Here is a 12,848-nt window from a genome sequence, read left to right as displayed (position 1 = left end):
GAATGACCCCTAGTACAGAGACAGGAGTAATCTTCGAACACTGCCAAGTATTGCTCAGAAACAATGAAAAAATTATTCAGATGTAAATCAAGGCAGACCATCAAAGACTCTATTGTAGTAAAGTATTATCTGTGCTTCTGTGGAACCATCTCTTTCCCCCAATTTTGCAGTAATCCTGCTCAGTCTCTGATTTAGGAGAATGACTTTCAACTCTTTTCTGCCTGTTTTTACAGCAGTTATGTGGCTGGATGAGATTAATTATAATACTTTGTTTCTCTGCTTTCAGTGTTTCAGGACGAGGCATTTGACTTAAACTAGCCAAGTAGCAAGCTAGTAAAATTGAACCAAATTCTTTATCTGAAGTCATGCATTTTGACACATTCAAGGGTATTCCTTCTGTAATGTCACAGGGAGAGCCTGTGTAAGACATGTCAAACACAGGAAAGGATATTGGAATATTTAGAGACTTTGCCCACCTTGTTCCAGCTATGCCTGAAACCCACCCTGTTACTCAGTTCAGTAATTTCCTTGCTGGTTAAAGCCAGTTTGAGGTGTGTCATGATAACTGTAAAGTCAGAGTGCAGCAAGCAAAGGCATGAAGCATGGGCTTAGAGGCAGGGGCTGACTGGACTGTGGGCTTCCAGGAACCCATCGTGTTGCTACATTTCATGGGAAATCAGAGGTCCTTCTGTGACTCAGGAGGCAGTTTTCAGGCCAGGTTTTTTTTCCCATCCCAGCATGTTCTAGTCACCAGAAGCACAGCCCACCCTCTATAAGAGCAGGGAGGACCAAAGCTCTCAGGGAAGACTCTGATCAGTCATGTAAGCACTGGAGTAGGGAGCTGTTCTGATGGGTTAAAGTGAAGCCAGGCCAATGTGAATCTGAAGGGAGAGGGGGATCCTGGGTGTCTGAAGAGAAGCAATTCTGCTAGAGGGAAGATAGCAGCAAGACCGGGGAGTTCTAGAGTTCTGGCTAGAAACCCAAGGAACAGTGCCCATATAGTTAGGGAGGAAGATTTTTCTCCAAGCAAAACCAAAGATTTTTGCCTATTTAGACAAATCAGCTGGAAATCTTGCTTGGCTAAGTCTTTAACTCATCTAATCAAGATTCATTTCTGACTTGGGAACAGGTGTTACTGATGTCATTACTGCTCACATCTGTCTCTTAAAATGCAGCTAGAACAAAATCCTTCCGGACAGTAATTTGTTCCCACCCTGGATAGGGTTGGTGAGACCACAACTGTGGGAATACTTTCAGGAGCAAGAAACAGAAAGCCTAGAGGAAGCTAGTTTTAACATAAAGGAAAGGGGATTTATTTGCTTACAGAAGTGAGAACATCCAAGGCATAGTTTAAGTTTGATCAGAGCTCTATTTTTCTGCATCAGTGATTTTAAGGCTTTAGAATCTCAGAATGATCTTAAGGTTATTAAAACAGATCGCTGATTCAATGCATCTGGGATAGAGAGCTGAACATTTGCATCTTTAATGTGTTTCCAGCTGCTGCTATTGCTACCAGCATCAATCTAGCAGCCACACTTTGAAAACCAAAGCTCTTGACGTCTGCCAGTAGCAATCTGTCTATATGTAGTACTGAGACAGAATTGGAAAAAAATGTATTTCCTACTGCTACCAGAGCTCCACTCAATCTGGGTTGAGGTCATTCTTTATATTTTAGCTAGGTACAATCAGTAAAGTGCTTGTTTACATGGCCAAACCAGGTTGGATTCCCAACAACCCTAATGGTCCCCTGAGCACAGAGCCAGGAGTAAGCACTGAACACTGTTGGGTGTAGCTCAAACAACAAACAAATTAAAAAAAAAAATTCCTGACCTGAAAAATCAATCTGTATCAATGTGGAAATTGAGTTGAGTTGCAAGTCTCTGAAAATCCAAATGAGAGTTAGATCATCAGAGGACCCAATTTTGTTTTACAGATAAAAAAAAGAACAGGTGGTGGGCATCACAGTGTTGAGGTGCCAAGGTGCCTATCAGGTACTTAGATTTCTGCTCTTTCTACCTAGGGGTGAGATCCTTGTCTGCTCATAATGGTTAGAAAACAAGATTTTTATTAAGCAACTAGCCAGCTCGGAAGATGGCAGACTCATATCCTAGACACTGTCTCATCTGAATTCTTTCCCATGAAAAATATTCTTTTTCTAACTAAGACATATTGCACACTGGTAGGCGCCAGGAAGGTTTACAAATTTCATTGTGGTCTGGTTCTCTGGTGTGTACTTTGATTTTTATCTGGGTCACAGACCAGTGAGTAGCAGTGTTTCTGTTCTGTAAATCTAAATAAAGATTCCTGATTCAGGAATCTGCCTCTGTTCACTTTGTTTCATATAGGCTTTGGTGGGAAGAACAAGATAAGGGAAATGGAACATTCTTTACATTTTAGCTAGGTCAGCCTGTGCTTTCTCAATAGCCTATACCCAGAGGAGCATGCTGGTTTTAATTTTGAGTCCAGTTCTTAAATCTTTTTGTGCCAGTTTCAGGAGTGTAGGCATAAGCGTATGTGTCAGTTGCCTCTTCTAAGGGCTTTTCCAAGAAGGTTTTATTCAATGGTTCAGTCAGCTTTGACTGATGGCTTCTATTATCTATATGGGATCTGGGACTTATAAATCTTTATAAAGCTTTTATATCAGAGCACCATGCAGAATTAGGTGTTAGTCAATTAGGGAAAGGTAAATTTGAAAGGGAAGAAATGTATCCTAATTGATTCATGGCACTGGGATTTTTTTTTCATCTTTATTTAAACACTGTAATTACAAACATGACTGTAGTTGGGTTTTGGTCACAAAAAGAACACCCCCCTTCACCAGTGCAACATTCCCACCACCAATTCACCCCATATCCCTCTAACCACACCCCTTGCTTGTATTTCACATGGGCATTCCACTTCTCTCACTCATTAACATTGTCATGGTAGTTGTTAGTGTTCTGACTGCATTCACTCCTCCTTGAGGTGAGCTTCATATTGTGAACCAGTCTTTCTGGCCCTCATCTCTGGGCATTATTATAATAATGTATTTTATTTTTCTTAAAACCCATAGCTAAGTGAGACTATTCTGTGTCTCTCTTTTCCTCTGACTTATTTCACACAGCATAATTATTTCCATGTCCATCCATGTATAGAAAAATTTTATGACTTCATCTCTCCTGACAGCTGCATAATATTCCATTGTGTATATGTACCACAGTTTCTTTAGCCATTCATTTATTGAAGGGCATCTTTGTTGTTTCCAGAGTTTGTCTATTGTAGATAGTGCTGCGATGAATATAGGTGTGAGGAAGGGATTTTTGTATTTGTGTGTGTTCCTTGGATATATCCCTAGGAGTGGGATAGCTGGATCATATGGGAGCTCAATTTCTAGTTTTTTGAGAAATCTTCACATTGTTTTTCATAAGGGCTGGACTAAGCAGCATTTCCACCAGCAGTGAATGAGAGTTTCTTTTTCCCCACATCCCGCCAGCACTAATTGTTCTTGATCTTTGTGATGTGCGCCATTCTCTGTGGTGTGAAAACAACCTAATTGTTGTTTTGATTTGCATCTTCCTGATAGTGATGTGGAGCATTTTTTATGTGCCTTTTGGCCATTTGTATTTCTTTGAAAATTACCTGTTCCTTTCTTCTCCCCATTTTTTGATGGGGTTATATGTTTTTTCTTGTTAAGTTTCATCAGAAACTTGTATATCTTAGATATTAGCCCCTTGTCTGCTGGGTATTGGGTCAATAGTTTCTCCCAATCTGTAGGTGGCCTTTATTTCCTAGGCACTATTTCCTTTGAGGTGCAAAAGCTTCTCAGCTTAGGGGCCGGGCGGTGGCGCAAGAGGTAAGGTGCCTGCCTTACCTGCGCTAGCCTTGAACGGACCGCGGTTCGATCCCCGGCGTCCCATATGGTCCCCCAAGCCAGGAGCAACTTCTGAGCTCATAGCCAGGAGTAACCCCTGAGCGTTACCGGGTGTGGCCCCCCAAAAAAAAAAAAAAAAAAAAAAAAGCTTCTCAGCTTAATATAGTCCCATCTGTTTGTCTCTGTTTCCACTTGTCTGGAGAGTGCTATTTCTGCCTTGAAGATGCCTTTAGTCTCAACCTCATGGAGTGTTTTACCTATGTGCTGTTCAGTATACCTTATGGTTTTGGGTCTGATATGCAGGTCTTCAATCCATTTGGATTTGACCTTTGTACATGGTGTTAGATGGAGGTCTGAGTTCCGTTTTTGCAAGTGGCTGATCAGTTGCTCCAACACCACTTGTTAAAGAGGCTTTCCTTGCTCCATTTTGCATTTCTTGCCCCTTTATCAAAGAGTAATTGATTGTATATATTGGGCACATTCTCTGAATACTCAAGTCTATTCCACTGATCTGAGGGTCTATCTTTATTCCAGTACCAAGCTGTTTTAATGACTATAGCTTTGTAGTACAATTTAAAATTTGGGAAAGTGATGCCTCTCATACTCCTAAATAACGAGCCTTTTTTTGTTTGTTTGTTTGTTTTTGGGTCACACTCAGCAGTGCTCAGGGCTTACTTCTGGCTCTATGCTCAGAAATTGCTCCTGGAAGGTTTGGGGACCATATGGGATGCCAGGATTCTAACCACCATCCTTCTGCATGCAAGGAAAATGCCCTACCTCCATACTATCTCTCTGGCCCTAAATAACAGGACATTTAGTGTGGAAGTGCAAAGGAGGCCGGAAAAACAACTTTAGAGTTAAACAAAACTCATGTTCAGTTTAAGTAAGAAAAGAGAGTAAGGGGCAGGTGAGGTGGCACTAGAGGTATGGTGTCTGCCTTGCAAGCGCTAGCCAAGGAAGGAAGGACTGCCCGGCGTCCCATATGGTCCCCCCAAGCCAGGGGCAATTTCTGAGCGCTTAGCCAGGAGTAACCCCTGCGCATCAAATGGGTGTGGCCCAAAAAACCAAAAAGAAAAAAGGAAAAGAGTAAACAAGAGGGGGAGATCCAGTGGACTGTGATAGATAGCTATATCAGTACTTTGGAGATGCATACATTGTGGTACCATATTAAAGGGTTTTAACAACTAACATTAATCTAAGGTGTTTTTTTTTTTTAAAGGATAATTATCGTGTGAGCTTCTGGTACTTTAGGCCAGCAATTGCAATCCTAAGAACTCGTAAGTTTTCTTGGAAGTCTCCTTTGTCGCTTTGTTCTCATTGAGGCTTTGTATTTCTGATTTTGTGGCAGGTTGGGGAAATCTGAGTTTCTCAGAAAATAAAGAAGAAAATCTGAAACTCTCAAGCAGTTCTAGAGAGGAGGGAGTGGGAAGTATACTTGTCCTAGTTGAGGGTATAGATGGACTATCAGTAGAAAATAAGGCGGGGGATGCTCAACTACCAACTCTGAGAACAACAGTTGATGGCAGCTGAATGAAGGTGATTTTTTTTGGGGGGGGGGCCACACCCTGCGGTGCTCAGGGGTTACTCCTGGCTGTCTGCTCAGAAATAGCTCCTGGCAGGCACAGGGGACCATATGGGACACCAGGATTCGAACCAACCACCTTTGGTCCTGGATTGGCTGCTTGCCAAGCAAACGCCGCTGTGCTATCTCTCCGGGTCCCGAAGGTGATTTTTCTTGATGATTCCTACATTTTAGGAAAGGAATTCTTTTATTCCAGAGTATTAACCAGAGCAATCCAGTGTGAAGCATACGCATTTGGGAGTTGTACTCTGATGCTTTGCCATCTGTAACTTGTAGCAGAGTTGATTTTACTGAAAGAAGCCACCATTTCTTAGTTTGAAAAAAAAAGCAACTAAGCAACACTCACATCACAGGAGTCAAGGTATAGATTAGGCATTTGTCTCATGGAGGAAACTGCATTAGTGTTAGTCACTCTTAGCCCAAGAGACTCACCTGCTGTATCTGTTTTTGTGTCTCTCTTTAGCCCATCTCGGAGCCCATCTCGGAGCAATACTACAGGTGCTCATTAAACACCAATTGATGTGAGCTACTTGATCAGTGCGGTAGAGATGGAGAAGACCTCTCAGACCCCGTGGCCACTGGGGATGTTAGGGTGAGCTTGCAACCTGACTCTCACCCATTTCTAAGCCACCATGAAGTGTCATTATTTGCACCCAGTGCACACAGATATGCCCTGGGAGTAGCAACATGCAGATTGCAGAGTTGTCATGTGCAGTATCTTAATATCTTTTAATGCTTTGTTCATTTATCTTTATAAATGGCAATTTAGAAGTTGGGAAACTAGGGCCCGGAGAGATAGCACAGTGGCGTTTGCCTTGCAAGCAGCCGATCCAGGACCAAAGGTGGTTGGTTCGAATCCTGGTGTCCCATATGGTCCCCCGTGCCTGCCAGGAGCTATTTCTGAGCAGACAGCCAGGAGTAACCCCTGAGCACCGCCAGGTGTGGCCCAAAAACAAAAACAAAAAAAAAAAAGAAGTTGGGAAACTAGCTTAAGTGTAGATTGCATGCCTAGCCTACAGAAAGAAGACCCTGAGTTTGAAACAAGCAACACAGGGTACCTAAGCACTCCTGGGTATTAAGCTGCTAGCTCTAAGTACTACTCATTGGTGTGAATTCTATTTAAAAATATTGTGTATAAAGGGCAGTTTATAATCAATAATTTTTCATTAAAAAGTGTGTCTTGAGCTGAAGCAGAGGTGCAGTGGTAGGGCATTTGCATTGCATGCAGCTGACATAGAATAGATTGTGGTTTGACCCCCCCGGTGTCCCATATGGTCCCTAAGACAGTAGCTCAGAGCCAGGAGTAAATCCTGAGCATCACCCCCTCAAAAAAAAGTGTGTGCACCTATAATATTACAGAAATTTTATCTTCCTTGAGAACTATGTTTTATGGAAAAGTTATTTCTTTTCATTTTGAAAGTTTTATTAATTTTATTCTACTCAATGTTATGTTAAATGTATAACTGCTAATTTACTTTGATTTGACATGCTTGCCTTTTCCAAGTATGTTGCTTTCCTTTAGTTTTTACTCATTTGTACTTTGTGTAATTAAAAACTATCAATTAAAAAAAGCACTAAATATTTTGTAACAGCGCTTTCTAAGAAATCCCCTCACCCCTTTCACTGAGGATGCAGTTTGTCACTTTACTCAGAGGTGGATGAAATGGCTTAAAGGACAGAAATGCATGCTTTGCCTTGGCAGGAGCTCCTGGTTCAATCCCCACCTTGGCTTGTACCTCTAAGCACCACCAGGAATGGTTCCAAAAATCAAAACAGAGGTAAAAAAAAAAAAAAATCAAACAAACAGTAAGCTTACAAGTGCCCGGTACTGGGAACATGTCATGGTCCCCGAACTGTTTGGTTCATTATCTAATGTCTGAGATTGCTGCTCAACTTCAAGTCTTTTAACCCCATTCCTAAAAGAAAACTGTTGGACAAAAGAAAATCACCAAGCAAGGCAGATATTCCCCAGTCTGGAAGGAATGTAAGCTCTCACTAGTGCCCAGAAGGAAAGAAACAATTGTTATGCCACAATTCAAGGTGCCTCTAACACTAGGGGGCAGTCTGACCCCACAAACCCGCGACCCTCCCCATACACAATGGTGCTCCCCAAACCCCCTCCACCACCCAGCTCAGTGGGCACATCTGGAAACCAAGGGCTGACACAATGAAATGATTTCCAGGACACAGTAAAATGACTTCTCATTGCTGAGAAAACAGGGTTTGTGTTTTTCTTTAGTACGAATAAAAATCAAAACAGGGTTTGGACTTGTTTCCACCTATTAGCTGTTGAAAAAAAGTGTCTTTTTAACACAACTTTGGTAATAGTTATCCATAAATAGGTTTTGTGATATTGTATTAAAGCATCCTGTCAGTTTTCAGCCTATAGCAAACCTTTGATGGCCTTTCCCTGTTTTAGTTTTGTTCTAAGGAATAGCTTCCTATCAATACTGGACATTGCTTTTTTTTTTTTTTAGGTAGGAGTCCCACTCTTCCTAGGAAACAAGGTGTGTCCAGATGTCTACTGTGGACTAGGCACTATAATCTAAAACTTATGGATACTGCAACAATTTTAGTGAAAGAACTGGTATAGTGTTCACAGATATAAAAACAGGATCAGAAGTTGAGTAAGTTAGCTGAGCTCATCAGGAATTGGTGGAGCTGCAATAGAGTCCTGAGAGTTAGCCTTCTTAGCTCTTTACCTCAAGCCAGAGCTGTCGCACTTGCATTTTCCCTGAAGCTTCTTGCATCTCAGCCCAAGCAAGACAAGTTATCCTGCAAGGAAAGAGGTTTCCATAGCTATTAACCAGACCCCTTTCCAAGTAATTAGATCCTAGGCATGCTCTAGTTTTTGCAAGAGGAGATGCTTGTCTGGAAACTCTCCTCAACACCTGTCCTTGAAGGGAGCTGAATCTTCTTAAATAATTCAGAGGGTCTTAGATACTTGATCCAATGAGCAGCTTGAAAGCTTCTCCAACTTTTCCCAGCATGCCTTTATTTACTTCATATCCCTCCCTCCATCCTACATTTTATTTACTTCATTACCCTCCTTCCTTCCCATTATTTCCTGTCCACATCCACCTTCCTTCTCCTTCCCAAAGTCATTTGTAAGAAGTCGACCATCTTCTTTGCAATGTTCAAATTATGTTGGGTTGAAATCGGTGGTGTTCTAAAGACCCTTATTGATGCCTGAATAAATTGCCTTTGTTTCCTATTAACACTAAGTTCCATTCTTCTTCTTCTTCTTCTTCTTCTTCTTCTTCTTCTTCTTCTTCTTCTTCTTCTTCTTCTTCTTTTCTTCTTCTTCTTTTCTTCTTCTTTTCTTCTTCTTCCTCCTCCTCCTCCTCCTCCTCTTCCTCCTCCTCCTCCTCCTTCTTCTTCTTCTTCTTCTTCTTCTTCTTCTTCTTCTTCTTCTTCTTCTTCTTCTTCTTCTTCTTCTTCTTCTTCTTCGTTATTGTTGTTTGTTTTTGGGCCACACCCAGTGACATTCAGGGGTTACTCCTGACTATGAGCTCAGAAATCGCTCCTGGCTTGGGGGACCATATGGATTGCCAGGGGATCAAACCGAGGTCCGTCCTAGGTTAACGCTTGCAAAGCAAATGCCCTACTGCTTGTGCCACCGCTCTGGCCCCGAGTTCCTTTCTTCTGTCTTAAACTTACATATCAAACCTGATATAGTAGAAGAAATAAAGGAGTTTCTAAAAGAAAATGTACACACAGAGAGAAAAACTGCTTAGAAAGCAGACTTGAGGAGCCGGAGAAATAGCATGGAGGTAGAATGTTTGCCTTGCATGCAAAAGGATATGATCCCCTGTGCCTGCCAGGAGTGATTTCTAAGCATAGAGCCACCAGTAACCCCTGAGCATTGCCAGGTGTGGACACCTCCCCCAAAACAAAAGAAAGAGGGCCAGAATAGAATATGGAATAGCATGGTAGCATTTATTAATAAACTCAGGGCTTAGATTCCTGAGTTTTCTGGGATCTGCAACCCTCCTGTGCCTTCAGTGGCACTAACATACACCTCTCACGTGGATATCCATCCATCCATTACATCCTTTCACTATTGTTCATGGGCCAGCACTGAGTCACTGTGCTGCTGGAAGATTTTCCATATTTGTTCCTGCTCCTGTCCAGTCTGGGACCCTGTTTTCTTGTCAGCATTCTACATGGTACCTCAGCTTGATTTACATGTGAATCAAATGGAATATATTTAGTCCTAATTATCAACAGTTTTATATTGACATACTTCATTGTGATGAACTACATGAAAACAGTCATCAAATATCTTATTTTTCAAGAATATTGACAGAAACTGGCTCACTAGGAAATGTTGAATAGAAAAAAATGTTGAATAAAATTATCTAAATCTTCTCTAGTTAAATGATATATGTATTTGGTTAGAAAAATACTAGAAAAATAGTGTCAGATATTATGAAGCATTCTGAGGATGAGGTGATAGCTAGTGAGTTTAATTCTCATATTTTTATAGGCTTTCAAATTTTTTACTTTCTATTAGAATTATTTTTAGGATAGTTTTCTTATTTTTATGCATATTAATATTTTTTCATCTGGGAAATTGTCAGTATATCGTGAAAATAAAATTTATTACAATAATTTCTTTAACTTTAAAAAGTGACTCACTTCAAATCCTGTTCCCTGTTACAGTGCACCTTTGGAGAAGGAGAATCTTTGGCTCTAGTGGCCCTAGGTGACATGCAGACTGGCCCCTAGGCCTCTGAGCTATCAGGGAATTTGGCTTCAAAGGAGAGGTGGAGGAGGAACCCCAAGGTTCTTCAGTCTGTGGCTGTGTGGGCTTCTCCCTTGTGCTCACAGCCCTCCTGTTTCCTATAGCAAAAAGCCCCCTGAAGTGTTTTTGTTCTAAGTACATCACTGAAATTGAATTTTCCTTCTCTAACTCACAAATAAGGCTCCATCTCTGACTCTGTGTTTCAAGCTTCTGTTTCAGTGTAGACAATTAGGTAGTAAATAATTCAAGAGAACGGAAACTGGCAAAGTGGTGTGTGGTGTCCAAATAGCTATCTTGCTTGCTCTCTGGTGTAAACTTCAGGCTCCTCTGCAAGTCGGGTGCCACAGAGGTAGGTAAAATGTGCAAACATAAGAATCGTTGCTGTTTCTATTCCCTCTCATGTTTAATATTGTCTGAGGCTAAGAATGTCATTTTCCCATTTGGATTAAAGTAAAACAGCAGGACTTTGGTAGGCAGATTTGGTATGCTTCTTAGATATGGCTGAAGTTCCCCACACAGGAGTGAAGTCCAGAACCCAGAAGCATTTCCTTCTCCTGGGAGTAAGGATCTCAACAGCAGCAGCATCCTCTTTCTCACTTCTGGTTTGTGAGAGAGATACCTTTCACCAGGCTCTTTTCAGCCTGCCCATCATCAAAGAGACAGTCTTAGTTAAGACTCTGAGTTACACGTAACATAAACCTCCAGTTGCTTAAGAAGAGAAGGCTAATGTATTATATGGACACAGGATATTTAATAAACTCCAAAGGGGAAAAAAGAATGAGAAGCAAAGTGAAAGAGCTATTCCAGCCTCTCAAGAAATTGAAACTAGCTCAAGCAAACATGATAATGATGTGTTTCAGGTGAACAAACACAGCCAGAGTGAGTTACTGGAATGAGGGCTCTGACATTGTCCATTTCTTCATGAGCTTGTACCCTGACACCTCATATGGTCCCCTGAGCACCTCTAGCAGTGATTCCTGAGTGCAGAATCAGGTGTTGCCCCAAAATTAAAAATAAAATAAAATTAAAAAAAAAAAGAATAGCACATAGTGGAAGCTTCTAGACTATTCTCACGGCTTTATACCACCTCTCATGTACTGCAAAAATAGAGACCCTGTGTCTTCTTTGGAAAAGTGTCTGATCAGCTTTTCTCCCCATTTTTGATGGCATTATTTGTTTTGTTATTGATGTATTTTGTGAGGGTTTTACATATCTTAGCTATTAGTCTTTTTCTAATAATTTTTATTTTGACCAAAGTGGATTACAAATCATTCACAGTTAAATTTAAGGTATATAACGACATTGAATTAGGGGCATTCCCACCACCAATGTTGTCCTCCATCTCCTCCCATTCCCAGTATACATCCCATATCCTCCTCCTTTGTTCCTTAGCTATTAGTCTTTTGTCAGATGTATAGTGTGTAAATATTTTCTGTCATTCAGTATAAAGCATTTTTGTTCTACTGGTAGTTTCTTTCCCAGTGCAGAAGCTTTGTTGTTTTGCCTTTTTGTCCTTGCCAGTGGAGTTGAAGCACTGGAGATATCACTGAAGACAACATCATGAAGTGAGTGTTTTCCATAAAGCTTCTTCTTCTGTGTAGGAGTAATATGTAGCAGAAACCAACTACTCCTGCTAAAACAACTGGAAAAATCTTCCTTTTTTTTTTGGTTTTTGGGTCACACTCAGCGCTCAGGGATTACTCCTGGCTCTATGCTCACAATCACTCCTGGCAGGCTCAGGGGACCATATAGGATGCCGGGATTCGAGCCACCAACCTTCTGCATGCAAGGCAAATGCTTTACCTTCATGCTATCTCTCCTCTGGCCCCTGGAAAAATCTTCTTAAGTTACAAAATTTTATTAAAGACTGTGGAGCATTATGGGACAATGCAGACTAATAAACTAAAATCCTTGACAAGAAAGAACCCTATCTAAATGAACTGATAATCTCCTGCCATTTTTCCCTGGGGGAATTTGCCAAAAGTATATACACGCAAAGGACAGAGCTGAACATCAAGTATCTACTATTTTACTACTATTACTACTACTACTATTCTACTATAATACTACTATTCTTTCTCAAGGGAGAAAGAATCTGGGATGATCAATGTGATCTGCTATGTAAAGGAGCTCTAAGCTCCTGGTCAATTTTACCCAAGGACATTTGCTGGATTCTGAATTGTACAGAAGAGATTAGACTAGAAACATCTAATGGTAGAAAAAACATCCCAGAAACTTGTAGAAAGTAAGGTCCTATTAACATATAGAGAAAAAATTACTTTAGAATTTATTAAACTATAAAATAGAGCTTCCATCTACTCAGTGATTCCACATTCTTGATGTCTACTCCCAAAATTCAGAATCAATAAGTCAAAGAGATATAGGCATACCTATATTTCCTGCAATGCTTAGGACAATAACCAAGATACAGAAGCAACCCAAATGTGTGACAACAGATAGAAAGATGCTATGGCATACACACACACACACACACACACACACACACACACACACACACACACATATACATATACTGTGTAGCTCCAAGAAAAGGTGAAGTCTTGTAATTTGCTGCAAGTTAAGTGGAATTAAAGGGTAGAATGTTAAGTGAAATAAGGGTGATGGGCAAATACTTTTACTTTTTTTTGTGCTGTACAGAGAAACAGAAC

This window comes from Suncus etruscus, chromosome 17, assembly GCF_024139225.1.
Source record: "Suncus etruscus isolate mSunEtr1 chromosome 17, mSunEtr1.pri.cur, whole genome shotgun sequence".
NCBI lineage: Eukaryota > Metazoa > Chordata > Mammalia > Eulipotyphla > Soricidae > Suncus > Suncus etruscus.
This window is presented reverse-complemented; position numbering follows the sequence as displayed.